Source organism: Triticum urartu, unplaced genomic scaffold, assembly GCF_003073215.2.
Source record: "Triticum urartu cultivar G1812 unplaced genomic scaffold, Tu2.1 TuUngrouped_contig_317, whole genome shotgun sequence".
Taxonomy (NCBI): Eukaryota; Viridiplantae; Streptophyta; class Magnoliopsida; order Poales; family Poaceae; genus Triticum; species Triticum urartu.
The window spans coordinates 8,682-25,872 of record NW_024113690.1 but is presented as its reverse complement, the minus strand read 5'-3'; the positions used below and the strand labels follow the sequence as shown (position 1 = coordinate 25,872).

At 43.0% G+C, this 17,191-nt stretch overlaps 1 long non-coding RNA gene across 1 annotated transcript; it reads right to left on the bottom strand.

Annotated features, from left to right (window-relative positions):
* Positions 1-6,687: 6,687 nt before the first annotated feature.
* Positions 6,688-8,319, bottom strand: LOC125527182. Its single transcript, XR_007291992.1, has 2 exons — positions 7,918-8,319; positions 6,688-6,872 (listed from the first exon to the last, which is right to left on the bottom strand). It is a non-coding gene; the product is annotated as an uncharacterized LOC125527182 (long non-coding RNA).
* Between the last annotated feature and the right edge of the window lie 8,872 nt (positions 8,320-17,191).

The following is a 17,191-nucleotide window of genomic DNA, read 5'->3' as shown; positions in this document are numbered from 1 at the left end:
TGGAGCATGCTGAAATAGATATCAAGTAGGCATGTTTACGAGCTCGATGCACTAACTACAGAGCAAGTCATGACAATCTAAGCATACACCCATCAAGAATACACAAAATACAAGCTAGACATGGCAAGAACAATAACATAGTATGCACGGATCAACTACAACATCCTCGGCAAAATTGCTAACAAGTAGACAATCTGCCCAGATTCACGAAATGACAAAAGTAGAGCTCGATTGACTCAAGCTAGGGTGCTCCATAATTGCAAACAAAGATATGGATGGATAGAGCACTACAAGATTAGCAAAACATACTTACTGATCATCCTCAAAAGAGGCACGGATCACTAGGAAACAACATGAACATATGGCATAATGAGATAAACAGTCCAATGACTTAGTGGAAATGCTAAGTCCCTGAAATCAGCATTAACGAATGCTCCACTTTGCAAGCTTGTGCTAGTCACCACACACATCACAAAAATATATGGGATGCACCTCTGGATAGATGACAAAACATATAACAAAACACATGTAGAGCTCAAGGGCATATCATGCACACATTAATCATGGCAAAAATAACAAATCTCTAATTGGAGCAGCAGATCTGACAATTTTCTCAAATAGCATTCTTCTAACAGCATTTCGGGCATCAAGATGAACTCAAATGAAAATGATGCAATGATATGAAATGATGTGCTCTCTGAGACGAACATTTTGATATGCTATATGTCCAAAACGGAGCTACGGATGCAAAGTTACGATGCGATGAACATAGCCAAATAATTAGGGTTTCGGGCAAAAAAGTCAACCCGAGACGAATCTCAGATCCAGATCCAGCCGGCACGCTTCCCGAGGCGGAAGCGGATCCCGCCGGAATTACTGTAGATGATGGTGGCGGCGGGTGAGGTCGGAGCTGCGGGCGGTGGAGGCGGCGGGCGGCGCTCGCCGGAGCTTGCCGAGGCGGCGGGGTGGCGGCGCCGGAGAGGCGAGGCGGCGCGGGCGCGGCGGCCGAGGCGGCGGGCACCGGTAGCCGGAGCGGCGCGCGCCGGTGAGGGCGGCGGGCGGCGGAGGGACGTCCGGTGGCGGCCGGCCGGGAAGATGGCCCCGGGCGGCGGCGGGAGACAACGGCCTCGGGGGCCCCTCCTGGGCCTCCCGGGCCGGCGGCATGGCGAAGTGGGGGGGCGCGCGACCCAATGGGTCGCGCACGTGGCGGTGGCGGGCGCGGGTGCGGACAATGTCCGGCCCGGCGGGTCCGGCGGCGCGGGTGGAGATGGATCTAGGGTTTGGACGGGGGAAGGAGAAGGAGATTTTCGGGGGTGACTTTATATAGGCATAGAGGGAGCTAGGAGTGTCCAAATGAGGTGCGGTTTTCGGCCACGCGATCGTGATCGAACGCTCTAGATGATGGAGAAGGTTTTGGTGGGTTTTGGGCCAAATTGGAGGGGTGTTGGGCTGCAACACACACGAGGCCTTTTCGGTCCCTCGGTTAACCGTTGGAGCATCAAACGAAGTCCAAATGGTACGAAACTTGACAGGCGGTCTACCGGTAGTAAACCAAGGCCGCTTGGCAAGTCTCGGTCCAATCCGGAAATGTTTAATCCCCACACACGAAAGAAAGGTAGAAATGACCACCGGAGGAGAACGAAGCGCCGGAATGCAAAACGGACAACAGGGAAAATGCTCGAATGCATGAGATGAACACGTATGCAAATGCAATGCACATGATGACATGATATGAGATGCATGACAATGATAACAACACATGGAGACAAAGAACCCGAACCCGAGAAAATAAAATAACTTAAGGCCGGAAACGGCAAGAGTTGGATTACATATTAGGAAAATCATATCCGGGGTGTTACAAGTAACTAGCTAAATTAACCATATAACTATGTTAGCATTGTACAATTATTATTATAGAACTATAATATTTATTAAAATTTAGGTATATGTGTTGTAGATGTTTTATGATTGTACATCAGTGAGAAACTACACATCGTTGAACAAGATGATGTTTGTACATGTATGTTATCACGGCGACTAGTATAATATACTACTCCCTCCCTTCACAAATATAAGATGTTCTAACTTTTTTGTAAATAGGATGGATAGAGACACATTTTAGTGTGTTTGTTCATTCATTTCTGTCTGTATGTAGTCTATATTGGAATATCCAAAACATCTTATAATTATGAACCGAGGGAGTACATAACTGTGTTGATATTGTACAATTGAAACTTGACTCTATGCTGTAGATGTCTTATGATTTTACATTATGAGAAAATAATAAGTTTATTAAGACATAATTGTACAAGCTTTATATATATTACGATATGATTCTACATCATGGGAAAATAAGTTTTGAATATCATACTTCTAATGTTCCTCATTAAAAAATATATTTATTATAGTGTTAATTCTTTAAAATGTAAGGGCATGTTTTGTTCTGATGATATGTAGGAATAGACACAAGAATAAGGTAGAAATGCGTGTGATAAGAAAACATAGGAATTTTGTCAACGATATTTGGTTCACAAAACTCGGGATTATTAATAAAAATGTGGTCAAATCTAGGACGCTATTATGCAATTAAAGACCTCGGTAGTAGGAGTTTGGAAAATGAGGTCCAGATGGTTTTTGCGGGGATGTTCTACATTGCAGAGTAAGTGTGACAGTTGTAGGAACTTGGTCATTTTAGTTCTACGTGCCTATTATTTTCCATCATTGCAAAATAAACCACTCATATTTTTATCTCTTGATTTATGAACTGGTTTGGGAGCGATGCACATTCTTACCACTCATGTTCAAGTATTTATGGCTTCGGTGCTAATGAAATGTGCAGTTCTGTGTTAGTATTTTATTTTGTGTTACTTTTACCCTAAAAGTGTAAGAAGGGCCGTGTCTTCAGTTATTTTTTTGTTTATATAGATGTAGCCGTACCACTTGGTAGATAGAAAAGTTAGGAGCAATATGCTGTAGGTATTAGCATAGCAGATGTATGTTTCCATCGTTTCATGAGTTGACAGTCACCATTTTTTCTTGTTATTACATGTTGCGTATAGTTGTATCTGTTATACAACTTCCACGTTCATCATTGGAAATATAGTTGTCTGTTAAACATCTCTATGGCCCTTTTGTATAACCTGACCTTATATAAACAGGTGGTCTAGCTGTGAATATTTGCTTTTTTCTCTCTGTTAAAGCATGGTTAAATTTTTCCAATTTCTGTGACATTATTTTGCCTCAAAAGCAAATGAGGTGCATCGAATCTGACTAGCAGTTTGAAGTTCATATTAACTATATAGAAGTATAGGAGGGTAGCTTAATTATTTTATCATGTTGTGTTGAAATCTTTATTTATGCGATGAGCCTCACAGAATGTTATTATATGCAAGCTAGCACGAGGCGTGATGGTGTTTCCTCCTTCACCTCAAATATGTGCAACTAGATGAGGTATGCTCAGTCTCATTGTTGAATTCCTTTCCGCACGGTTTGCTTTGATTGTTTATGATAGCATTGTCGAATTCCTTCCCACTTTGTTTGCTTGATTGTTTGCAATGGATCCATCAATATCATAGATGGTTGGGTTTTGACACAAATTAGGAAGCCTCTACCTTAGATTCTCCAGACCAAAGTGATGGAGAGGCCCAACTACCACCATCTTTGTTTTCTGTATTGTTTTCACCCCAGTGTACACACTAGAGCTGTTTGCTTCCTTTTACTCATCTTGTCCGGGCCAAGCTGGGTGGCCCAGCCTATGCCTGTCTAATATAGTTTCTACGAGACGTATGTTGTTCAAGATTTCGGTAGTAGGAGTTTGAAAAATGAGGTCCAGATGGTTCCTGCAATTTTTCTTTGAAACTGGTATCCAAAGAAATTCCTCCATTCCCCCCTGCTCTCTATTCATTTGAACCAAATGGATGAATAGTGGCACCAAAGGAAATTCCCCTACCAACATCTTCTTTGAACCAAAGAGCTCATAGTTGTATATGTTGGACATGTATTTTTTGCGGGGATTTTTTACATGGCTGAATGCGCGTGGTAGATCATGATAGAAACTTAGTTGTTTTAGTTCTGCATGCCTATTATTCTCCATCAGCCGTTTCGAAAAAAAAATATTCTCCATCATTGCAAAATAAACTACTCCCTCCGATCCATATTACTTGTCGCGACAAGTAATAGGATCGAAGGGAGTACCCATATTTTTATCTCATGATTTCTGAACTCGTTTGGGAGTGATGCACGTTCTTATCACTCATGTTTAAGTATTTATGGCTTCCGTGTTAATAAAATGTGCAGTTCTGTATTAGTCTTGTATTTTGTGTTGTTGTTGTAACATATTGCATATTGTTGTGTCTGTTATAAAAACAGGAACCATTGTTGTTCATCATTGGAAATATAGTTGTGTCTGTTAAACATTTCTATTGCCCTGCTGTAACCTGACCTTATATAAACAGGAGGTGTAGCTGTGGTTGTAATATTTGCTTTTCTCTCCGTTAAAGCATGTTCGAAAATTTCCAATTTCTGTGACATTATTTGCCCTCAAAGCTAACGCGGCGCATTGAATCTGACTAGTACTTCGAAGTTCATATTAACAATACAGATGTATAATTAGGAGGGTAGCTTAATTATTTTATCATATTGTATTGAAATCTTTAGTTATGCGATGAGCCTCACAGAGTTTTATTATATGCAGGCCAGCATGAGGTGTGTTGGCGTTTCCTCCTTCACCTCAAATATGTGCAACTAGATGAGGTATGCTCAGTCTCATTGCTGAATTCCTTTCCCCATGGTTTGCTTTGATTGTTTGTGATAGCATTGTTGAATTCCTTCCTGCACGGTTTGCTTTGATTCTTTGTGATAGCATTTTTTAATTTGTTCCCAGTCTGTTTGCTTGATTGTTTGTAATGGATACATCAATATCATAGATGGTTGGGTTTTGACGCAAATTAGGAAGCCTCTACATTAGATTCTCCGCACCAAAGTGCTGGAGTGGCCCAACTACCGCCATCTTTGTTTTCTGAATTGTTTTCACCCTATAGAGTACACACTAGAGCCGTTTGCTTCCTTTTACTCATCTTGTCCGGGCCAAGCTAGGTGGCCCAACCTGTCTGTCTAATATAGTTCCTACGAGACGTATGTTGTTGAAATAATTTTGTGTATACTATTTTTGGTACTAATACTACTACTTGAATAGGAATGGTTATTGGGTGGTATCTTCAGCTAGCAGTACCAGGTTTATATGCCCACGGCCAAATCACTTGATGTCTGGCACTCTGATACACATCAGTACTCAATCAAAAACACGCACACAAAGAAAATAGAGTATTTGAAGGAGTCTCACAATATGCCAACCCATAGTCCAATAGGCCAAATTTGACCATTCTCTATTGATTGATGGGTAATTCCAGTTCTTATGGACAAGAAAACTCAGTCTTCTCACAAAGAAAATCGAGTAATTGAAGTGGTCTCTCAATACGCAAATTCATACTCTCCGATAGAGTAATTGAAGTAGTCTCACAATATGCAAGCTCAAAGTCTTCAATAGGCCAAATTTGACTAATTTTTATTCATTGATGGGTATCTATAGTTCTTTTTGACCAGAAAACTCTCTTGTGCTCCGTTTGGATGTAGACATTCAAGGCCTTGGAAAGAATTGGCTTCAATATCAAATCACCAGACATTGATATTGAGATACATCCTGAATTTTGCTGTTTGGATGTTTATGCATTTGCCGCATGGAATTCATGGATATTGACCAATGCTAATTCTTGTTTGGATGGTGGGCATTACATAGCAGCGCCGGGAGGCCATGGGAGTCGCGGTCGCACACAAACCTGTTATGAGCCTTTCGGCCGCGCATCCTTGTTGCCGCCAGGAGTGCCGAAGCACGACGGGCAGACAATGTGTGTCCTCTGCTCGCGTCCGTCCAGGCAAGCGATGAGGCCAACAACGGCGACGTGTGGGAGGATGGATGGAATGCTCGAGGTTGCCTCCGGGCGACAACCATTGCTGGCGTCCGTCCGAGCAAGGGATGAGGCCCATGACGGCGACCACGGACCAGTGTGACACTGCCGAGCACCGTCCTCACCGCAGTACATAGCTGTTGAGCTGTCGAGCCCCACCTCTTCTGGATCTATCTGGCGAGCAGCAGGACACCGCCAATCTCCACGGCCAGGAACCCGCAAGGTAGAGAGTGAAGGGGAAGAGGGAGACGGGCAGACGGCGGTGGGATCCGTGCTCGCTTGTGCCACCATGGACCTCGAGTTGCTTCGCTTCTCATCTCCTCACCACGTGCCGCTGTTCTTCTTTCTTTCCCTAGAGCGGGACGAAGGGTTGAGCAGGGGTAGAACGCTACCAAATTTTGGGGAAAACCGAGAGCGGGACAAAGGGGCTGCATGCTTGTTGCCACGGACAGGCCAATATTCCGCTTTGATCCCCAGCCTGAATACCATGACCTGCCAACAACAACATTTGGGTATCCCAATGCCAATGTCTAATGGTGGGCCTCATCATCAACCTCCAAACGGTGTGTTATCAAAAGATACTTGTATTATGGTGAGCTTGTAATTAGCTTCACAAGAAGCACCTTCTGGATTCTATTGTTGATAGGTTTGATAAAAAAATTCAACAAGAGAACTTGACCATCGCAGAATATCACATGAGCATGCACATAGCAGACAGGTAATATGTGAGCACGGCAGGTAATATGTGAAGTAATATGTTCATAGGAGTTCAAAATAGGCAAGACATAATATGTTCAAAGGAGTACATTATATCAGTAGAACAGATGAATCTCCTGACATTGTGCTTTATTTCGCCATGATACAACACTTGCTGTTTTGTTCTTCCCCTGCCCTTGATGCCTGCCTTTGCTGCAATGCATAGTAATTAGTTTATGTATATGATCAAATTATCTAGGAGAAAATTTATAGTATGCAATGATTTAAGGTGCATTCTGACCGTCTTTTTTACTTGGCAGGTTTTCTTTTCTGTGATATAAGAGACTGTATTGTCACTACTTATTATTCTTTGATAATTGGTTGGGCTACTACTACACTGAAGGTATAAAACAGGAAGCATCACCACAGCTAGCATAGGATACGAGTAAAATCCTGATTGCACAGGAGAGTTGGTCTATATACTCCCTCCTTTCCGGTTTATTAGGCCTCCAAAGCTCAATAGCTTTGCATATTTGTTAGGCCTAAGAGTTTTGCATATTTGTGCCTGTACCAGATTGCCAGGAAAAGCTAAAACGAGTACTTTTTTTTTGCTGTAACTGAAAATCTTAGCACATATCAACAGGCATTGGAAATTTGCTTACGCAATCTTAGCACACATGAGCAGACTTATATGAGCATTAACATTTTGTATAATACTAAATTGCCTGTTCTGCTGTGAGAAAATGTCCATACTTGCAGTTCACAAGTACAGTACTACTCCCGCCGTTGCCAATTAGTTGACTCAGATTTGTTAGATACGAATATATCTAGACATATTTTAGTGTTAGATACATCCGTATCTAGATAAATCCAAGTCAACTAATTTGGAACGGAGGGAGTACTTACTTAATTTGCTAGTAAAATCTCTCTAATCCAGCACAACAAATACAGTACTACCTACTTAATTCGCTAGTAAAATCCCTCTAATTCAGCACGACTACTTTATTCCCACCCAATTTTGCAGTTAACAAATACAGCACTACTTAATTCGCTAGTAAAAGCCCTTTAATTTCTAACAACTTGGCGCAGTCAGCGCTCCCGTCCATATCTGCCATTGGATTACTATAAATCTTGCTCTAATAATTGCGTCAGAACCCCGTCCAAAATCGTCCAAATCACCAGTCAATCTGCCCTAATTTCGGGATCTGCAGTCAATCTGAGCTAATTTTGGAAGGGTGAACGGAACCGGATTCTGTACCTGAGTTGTTTAATCGCGGCCCCTACGCGCGGCCTTCAGCTCCAACTCCCGCGCCCTCTGGGCCGCCAGCTCACGAGCCTTCGCCGCCTGGGCCGCCTTCTTCGCTTCCTCGCATTTCCTGGTATGCTCCGTGCCCGCGGCCAACCCCTCGATTTCCTCTCCGCACGCACAGGTGTACCGAAGAGCGGACGGAAAAATATTATATAAGATCAGGTCTCACCGTTAGCAGGTGAGACCCGTCCTGATGAATGACACGTGACATTCACAAATCACAAAGCATTTAATTTTTTTTCCTTGATTTTAAGTGGGGGGTGAGGGATGCTTTGTGATTTATGAATGCCACGTATCATTTATCAGGATGGGTCTTGCGTGAGACCTGGTCTCATAGAATTCTTTTCCACAGCGGACTGGGACTTCTTGCCTCCCTTACCGGCCATCCCGCTTGCCCTTGGTGGTGGTGGTGGCGGCGGCGGCTGGGATGGGAAGGGGTGGATTTGGAGGAGGTGGTGATGGCGGAGGCTGGAAAGGTTGGCTGGTCGTAATAGGTTTGCTGTAGGTTAGAGTGTATTTTAAGTGTGCAAGTCTATTTTCTTGAAAAGAATTATCTTAAGGGAAATACTTATAGTCATCTGGCTGGTCGGATGCAAAATGTCTGCGGCATTGTCATCGCGCCACGTGCCCCGTGCCCTTGAGACATGATGGCGCGTGTGCGCAACAACCCTACCCCAACGGCTGACTGGGGAATACCTATGGGGTAGGCCCATCACTATTGGGGAAAACCTTACAGGTGGCCTCTACTGAGTGGCGGGCGCTGTCAGGAGGGCTCGTTTGAGGACCCGCCACTATTATACGCTCGCTAATTCTTCATGGGCGAGAAGCAACACTGACGGGCATATAGATGTGCCCGCCAGCGGTTCCTCACCAAGCAGTGGCGGGTGCTTCCAAGCGACCGCGACAGCTATATCTGGGTACTCGTGCCTGATGGTTTCAAAATTTATCAAAGTCTGCAGTGATGGGTACTATCGGGCACCCGCCGCAGCTATCTGCCACCTACCACGCATATATAGCTGTTGAAGGCGCTATATGTCGCTCGTCACTCTATACGTGACCTTTTCCACCTCGCAGACAGTCTGATCTTATCCATCCAGACACATATCTTTCTCCCCCGTCTCTCTCTCGCCAGCGTCGTGGCGTCGTCCATCGCCACCGATGAGGGCGAGGTTGCAGTCCGCCGCCTCGAACGGTGTTGCAGACCCAATCTTCCCCATCACCGCCTTGAAGTTTGTCGGTCTCGTGATGCAACGCTACCTCCAACTATTTTCCGGTGACCGTTGCCCGCGCCTTCCTCCGCATCCAATGTCGCCCGCGTCTCCGCCCAACTCGTCGTTCGCCTCCGCCGTCGTCCTCGGCCTCGTCCTGGCCATCGTCCGAATCCACCCCGGTAAGCACACCCCCTTCTCTGTGTTAATGGAGATTTTAGTTCTCATTATTGTACTTGTACATTAGCAACATTTTGTTAGTGTAGTTAAAATTTGTTATATGATGTACTCCCTTCGTCCCATAATATAAGAGCGTTTTTGACACTAGTGTAGTGTGAAAAATGCTCTTATATTATGAGATGGAGGGAGTACCATTGAATCTTTGGAAGTAGACTTCTTAAATTTGATTGCTTGTGCCAGAGGACTATGTACTACATATGGATCAATATATGGTACAATATTTTTTTCATGATGCAAGTATTCGTAACGAGTGCCAATGTTGTCGCGAAACGTTCACTTAATTTCGGGTACTTGATATATCCAATTTTTATCAAAGTTCATGCTGATTTTTTCGTAGATTTGTTACTTCTTATGGACGAGCTACTTAATTGTACTTTTCATCGGGTGGACAATACTCACTCTTAATCCAGAAACTGAGATGATAGTTGTTTTGAGAAAAGGACACCGACTGTTGCAGGATGAAGAACGACCATCACCCACAGTTGCAAATACAGTGAGTGAGTGTACACCATATATACAACCACTTGTACTAATGGAAAAAGTGCTAGACACAACTTTCGTTAGTGACGCGCCGGTTTTCATCAACGCCAACACTATTTTTTTTTCAAATAGTAGTGGCGCCAGGCTATTTCGTACGCCATAGCTATTGTATTTTAAAAACCATCAAACAGAGAAATCTTAATCGTCAGAACAACGCTGAACCTAACTTGTACAAGAGTTGGTAAGAAAGTGCAAACGTTGAGCAAGAAATCACCATAGGGCATAGGAATTTTAGAGAACGCCACCTGTATGTGGGTCCCAATGTTCTGACCTGGCCTAACTTACTGCTGGCGTAGCCAAAGTGCCCTACGCCAGCACTAACCGTAATAGCTATGGCGTCTCCGAGTAAGTTACACCAGCAGTATATTTTGAGGCGAGCATAACACCGGCGTGAGCATTACCCGAACGCCAGGGATATATATATATATATAGAATTGTAATGGCGTTCCTTATTTCTCGCACGACAGTAATTACGTCGCAACACTAATCACATGTGACCTAGCATCCATTTAGATATTTTTATCCTTCTTCCTCTTTCTTTCCTCTTCCTCCCCTCTCTCTTCCCTTATTCTTGAGAAAAAAGCCAAATTCTTTCTCATGATTTCTTAAGTAGGTATTTAATTAGATCTAGCTAGCATGTTGCTAGCCTTCACACTCTCTCACTCACTATGCTAGTTCTCTTCTCCACCCACTCAAACACACATGCTTGCATTAAAATTTCCACCACACTCCATTAATGGCGCTCCAACTTAGGTACAGTCGGCCGACCCCCTCTCCCACACCTTTGATGAGGTAAAATAGACTGAACTTCTCGTTAATTTGGATGGATATGTGATGGATGTGTGTGTCATTAGTTGCTAGCTATAGAAATTGCATTGCTCGTGAATTATTATCTTGTGCGGAGTTTCATTTTGCAAGCAATGTCTAGAGAGTTGCCAATGTTTTGGCGAAACGTTGATTCATTTCTGTTTTGTCAAATTTCTAGCACTGAATATGTCCCTTTTTTAGTAAAGGTCACGCCAATTATTTATGCCTTCATTGGTAATATATTTAATTATTTTTGTACTTTTACCTTTGCAGCGCTATTGCCTATCGAAAGATTCAATATGGATCGAAGTGTGAAGGGCTTTCTCAATTTCACGGTGGCAAATATGATACAAAAGGGTGAAGTGCACATATTATGTCCATGTTTGACATGCGAAAATGGAGTTTTGCACAACCCGTTCAAAGGCAGCGTGCTGGCGCACGTGCTTCGTCGCAGTTTCGTTGCAGGTGATACACGGTGGCCAAAGCATGGTGAGGAGGATGTTAGTGATGATGGAGGAAACAATGACGCAGAAAACTCTGGCGATGAACAAGCAGAGCCACCAGAAGGAGGAAACAATGAACATGCGCATGGAGGAGGAAATGATGAAATGCCACCCGAACATGAAGAGGATCATGAGACTGTCACGCAGGATATGTCGTTGGCTACAATGCTACAAGATCCTCATGTCAAAGATCTGCTTCGGAAGAAGACAACAAGCGAGAGAGATGCTATTAAAGAGGCTGTAAAGTTGGCGCAATTCGAAATAGACACGAAAACTCCACTGTATGAAGGTTGCAATCCCAGAAATAGCACTTGCACATCACACTCAAACTTCTGGACATCAAGGCAAGATTCAAGAGCACATATGCAAGTCTGGATGCTACATTGGAATATTTACACAAAGTTTTGCCCAAGGGGAATTTTTTGCCTCGCAGTGTCGATGAGGCAAAGAAGATTCTGTGTCCGATTGATTTGCCACATGTAAGATATCACGCATGCATAAATGATTGCATCTTATATCTAAATGAGTATGAGAACAAAATAGAGTGTCCAACTTGCAACCAACCCCGATACAAGCCTGGAAAGAAGGAACCTCGGAAGGTTGTATGGTACCTTCTGTTGATTCCTCGCTTGCATTGTTATTTCGCTGACCCAAAGGAGGCAAAGAACATGACTTGGCACAACACTAGAAAGTCTAAAAGTGATGGCATTCTGAGACATATTGTAGATGGTTGTCAGTGGAAATTACTAGACAATTTCGAACCGGAATTCACAGCAGAACCAAGAAACCCCAGGTTGGGTGTCAGTAGTGATGGACTAAATCCATTTGGCAACTAGAGTAGCACACATAGTACATGGCCCGTATTTGTATGGATTTACAACCTCCCACCCTGGCTCTGCATGAAACAAAAGTACATACACATGGTTGTGCTAATTTAAGGGCCAGTCCAACCTAGCAATGATATCAACAAATATATTGAGCTATTGAAGGAGGAGTTAGAAATATTATGGAAGCCCGAAGGGGTGAAAACCTGGGATGCTAGCACAGGAAATTATTTTCACATGAGAGCAGCATTGCTCACGACCGTTCATGACTATCTGGGTTATAGATATATCTTCGGATAGGCGTGCCATGGACAGTGCGATTGTGTTAAATGTATGGATGACACATCTTTTCGGCAGCTATCAAAAAAGGTCAGTAGGAAAACCATGTTCATGGGCCATAGAAGGTGGCTTGACAAAGAGGGCGAGTGGAGAACTCATGGAGATCTTTTCGACAACACTGATGAGACCCGAGGGCTACCGTGTAAGGGGTCTGGAGCAGCAATCATGGAAATGTTAATGAATTGGGAAGATTGCCCTAAGCCAGGAAAGAAAAGAAAGAAGTCCCCTGAGAAAATCTGCTAAAAGTATGGAAAAGGAAGTCTGCTTTCTGGGGCTTGCAGTATTGGGAACTACTAAGTATGCCTCATTCTCTTGATATGATGCATATCACAAAAAATGTGTGCGAGAGTTTGCTTGGCACACTGTTTGACATGCCAGAAAAGAGTAAAGATGGTCTGAGGGCGAGACAAGACTTGAAAGATATCAGTATTAGGGAAGAGCTTCAACCCTCATCCATTAAAACCAAGGACATGATTAAGGAAAAAAAAGTCAAAGCCAACGAGTCAGCCAAGGGCAAAACTTTGTCCAAAACCAAAGATGATTATTGCCCCCAGCTTGCTTCACTCCCGAGGAGGATGCGCTTTCTCAAGTTTTCAAATGCCTCGACGACATGAAAGTTGCTTCCGGCTACTCGGGACTCATACGCAGGTATCTTGACTCGAAAAAGCAAAGGTTTAGCAACATGAAGTCACATGATTGTCATGTGATGATGACACAATTATTTCCGATAGCTGTCAGAGGGATAATGGACGATCACGTCCGCAACACACTTATTGATTTCTGCAACTTTTTGACGCTATGTCCCGAAAGTCGATCAGTGTGCGGCATCTGACACGATTACAAGAGGAGATCATTTCAAAACTTTGTGAGCTTGAGATATATTTCCCACCGTCATTCTTTGATATCATGGTCCATCTACTAGTTCATATTATTGCGGAGGTTAAAGACCTTGGACCGACATTCTTGCATACCATGTCCCCGTTTGAATGGATGAATGGAACTGTGAAGGGATACGTTCGTAACAAAGCCCGTCCGGATGGAAGCATCGTCCAGACCTATCTAATCGAGGAGTGTATATCATTCTGCAAGAATGTCATAAATGATGATCAATCGCTTGGTTTGCCCTTGAAGAAACATGTTGATAGGCTTGAAGGAGTGGGTCACTCACACCTGAAGCGCGATTTAAATGTGGATCTACAAAACCGCCGAGCCAACTTCGACAGAGCGCACACAATAGTGTTACAACATGCAGATATAATCAGTCCTTGGCAGCAAACTCACAAGGACACCTTAAGGAGAGAGCATGAAATGGCAGGGAGGCAAAGGACCGAGGCCCAAATCATTAGAGAGCACACCTCCAAATTTGTGCCTTGGTTCAACGAGTGAATTCGAGACAAACCACTACCGACCGGTATGGCCAATGCAAATCTCATCTATGCATTAGCAGTAGGCCCCGCTTGCACTGTCGTCACATACCAATTATATGACATAAATGGATACACATTCTATACTGAGCCGAAGGACAAAAAGTGTGATTACCAGAACTTAGGTGTGACGATGCTGCACTTGACCAAAAATGAGAGTAAAGGATACTACGATAGGATCGAAGAGATATGGGAACTTGAGTACGACGAAGATTACACGATGCCACTGTTCCGGGTCAGATGGGCGATGAACGTCGAGCATGAACATTCTTTCATTACCATGTCTCTGCCTGAAGCACAACCTGCTGGTACAAAGGGGGTGAAAGGAATCACCGGCAAATATGAGCCTTGGGTATTCGCTAAGGACGTGTCATGATGCTTCTTACTTAACTGACCCTTCAAAGCCTAGTTGTGTTGTCGTCCGGAGAGGCAAAATGAGCATCGTCGGGATGGACGGAGTCGCCAACGAGGATGACTATGCTCAATTTGGCGTGGACCCAATAGAAGAGGAGATGTATGAAGACCAAGCGGATTACACCACCAGAAGGAGCAGAACTACCTTGCGTGCAACAGGAAGTCCCTTCCCGAGAAAGAGTCATAGCATGGGCCGAAAGTACTCAAGCAAGATTAAGAAGACCCAAACCGTCATTGAGAGGGTTGTCAAACGACGCCGTACTGCATGATTTGTGTACTTCATTTCTGTGTGTCGTACCTCCTAAATCGTGTGTACCTCGAATATTATTAATTAACCGTAACATATTTATGTACTCTGAACCACGAGAAGAATATGTATCATTGTAAATATCTGTATTATGCATGTCATCTCTCAAAACGCCATCTACGAACATGTAGTGGACTCTAATTCAAAAACCTACTGCTGGCATTGGCCACGTCACCCGCCCTAGCACTAATAATGAATCAATGCTTAACATTGTTAGTCAAAGAAACTCATTTTCAGTATCTCCCCCATCTCGCGCCGCCACCCTCGCCCCCGCCATGCCCTCCGCCGTCGCCAATGCCGTGCCAATGCCCTTCCCCCGCCCCGCCGTGCCACCGCCGTTTCGCTACACAACTCATCGTGTGCGGATTCCTCCATCGTTGTCCCTCTCGATCCGGATGGTATAAGACCTCCATCTACCAATTTATTTTCATGTAGATTTTTTCTAGCAGTGTTCATATTTATTGTGTTGAAATGCATTACATGTGTACAAATGTGTACTTGTGAATTGATGAAATGCATTACATGTGTACAAATGTGTTCATTGTGCATCATGTATATGTGATAATTGTGAATTGATTGACTTTTTCGGCGTGAATTGCATTGTGTTGCTCGCGAAGTGTCTTGTGCTATGTTTCATTTTTGCAGGGAATGTCTATAGAGTTGCTAATGTTTTGGCGAAACATAGATTTAGTTCCGTTTCGTCAAACTGCTGGCACCCAATATGTCCATTTTTTAGCAAAGGTCATGCCGAACTTTTATGCTGATTTTAATTATACGAATGCAACACAAAATGGAAGAGTGCCCCTACTGTTGCGACACTAGGGGTATGTGTGACGATCCTCACCTTGACAATAATGAAGGCTTCTCCCTCGCGCTTCAAAGTGACTACAAATATTATACGGTGATAATCACTTTTAATATTTGTTGGCACATATTCGTTCTTAGGCATGTATTATATATGGTTTCTGCTTCAAAGTGTAATTTTTGGTTTTCTTACATCTTGACTAGTGTATCCCTTGCCATGCAAGACCTTTTGTCCAAGACAAGTTTTTCCTCCGCGGCAGGGAAGAGGTGACTAAGATGAGTACTTACCTCAAGATGAAAGATGGTTTCAATTTCAAATCTAAGATCTATAATGAGGTCGATCACACATATTTTGGTTGTGCTAATTGGAGAGGATTGGCCAAATCTTATGGATTTCAGCCTGGTATGGTAATAACATTTCATATCAGCACCTATTATCAAAATGATGAGGACATTTGGGTCGATTTAGACTTGATTCCAGTTCTTCCTCCGGGTAAGTTTCTAAACAAACTTGTTGTAACCTTTAGATTCCAGTTCACCCATAACTTATCTTTTTTGTATAAAATTTACAGCTTATTTTCTATCTCCAAGAAACATACGGGACTTAGTAGACGAAACCTATTACATTGCTTGCACTATGCTTACTTGGCAGGAAAAGAGTTACCTCATGTCCTTTCTTGCTGATATTGAGACGCTTAAGAGCACTGACGGAGTTGGTCCAAATGATGCATCGTACCTGCCACTAGTGCACACACTGAACAAGAACAACATTTTTAGAAAATGCATGCTAAGATCTTGATCGCTACTATATATATACTATGTCTTCTTCAATCGAATTGTTTTATTGATTATTTAGAGGATGGCATGTTTTGTTCACCTGTTCGATTTTTGTACCTGTAATGCTTGAATGTGTTGGTTGCGCCCTCTATTTTGAAATCAAGCAATTGCACTAATCTTTTGTGTGTGCGATCGAGCTGCGACTTAATGTGTGAAGCATGATTGGTTCCTCGTATGTTTCATCATCTGTTGCATTTTAATTTTTGCAGTTCTTTTGTTTTTTTAAGCGTATTGCATGCTTGAGGATAGCGGATTACACCTGTGGAACTGCACTGTAGTTTACAAGATATCTTTCTTAGATTTGCATCTTTGAAACTGCATTGTGGTGTGTAGTGAACTGCAAATTATTGATCTGCGTACTGCATTAATGTTTATAAGAGAACTGGATATATGTGAAGTTTTTTAGCTTTGTTTGTTTCGGATGGTTATTGCAAAGTTTTCCAATGTTTGCACTGCATTGATAATCACTAAGTGAGCTGCAATACTTAATGTAGTGCAGTGCACTATATATGATGTATAAACTGAATTTTCTATGGCAACTAGCATGGTGGTAAAATTTTGTAGATGAGCTCAGATGCACTAAAAAAGGTCCGTTCTGACAGTCTGAAGAACATTTAGTTGTAGCGTCTGGTAGACATAATTTAAAGATCATACATCATAAGCAAACATTGCATAGATGCCACATGCGGCTTTGCTTGAACTTAGACGACCTACGATGCAACTATTCTAAACAACAGAGATCCTTTTTCCCTATAGAACATCACTATTACCACTTCTCCGGCCTCGAATCCGTTCTCGGAGACAAACTTCTTCCAGCCAGCAGTTATGTTAATGCAGCCATCATAGTGAATGTGGTAGTCAGCTTGCATATAATCATAGCCATTCTTGTGCACTGTCTCCAGAATTAGCTTCCCTGAACATGCAACAACAAACCTTATTGTGGATGGAACTTTCTGCAATTTGGCATACATTTTGA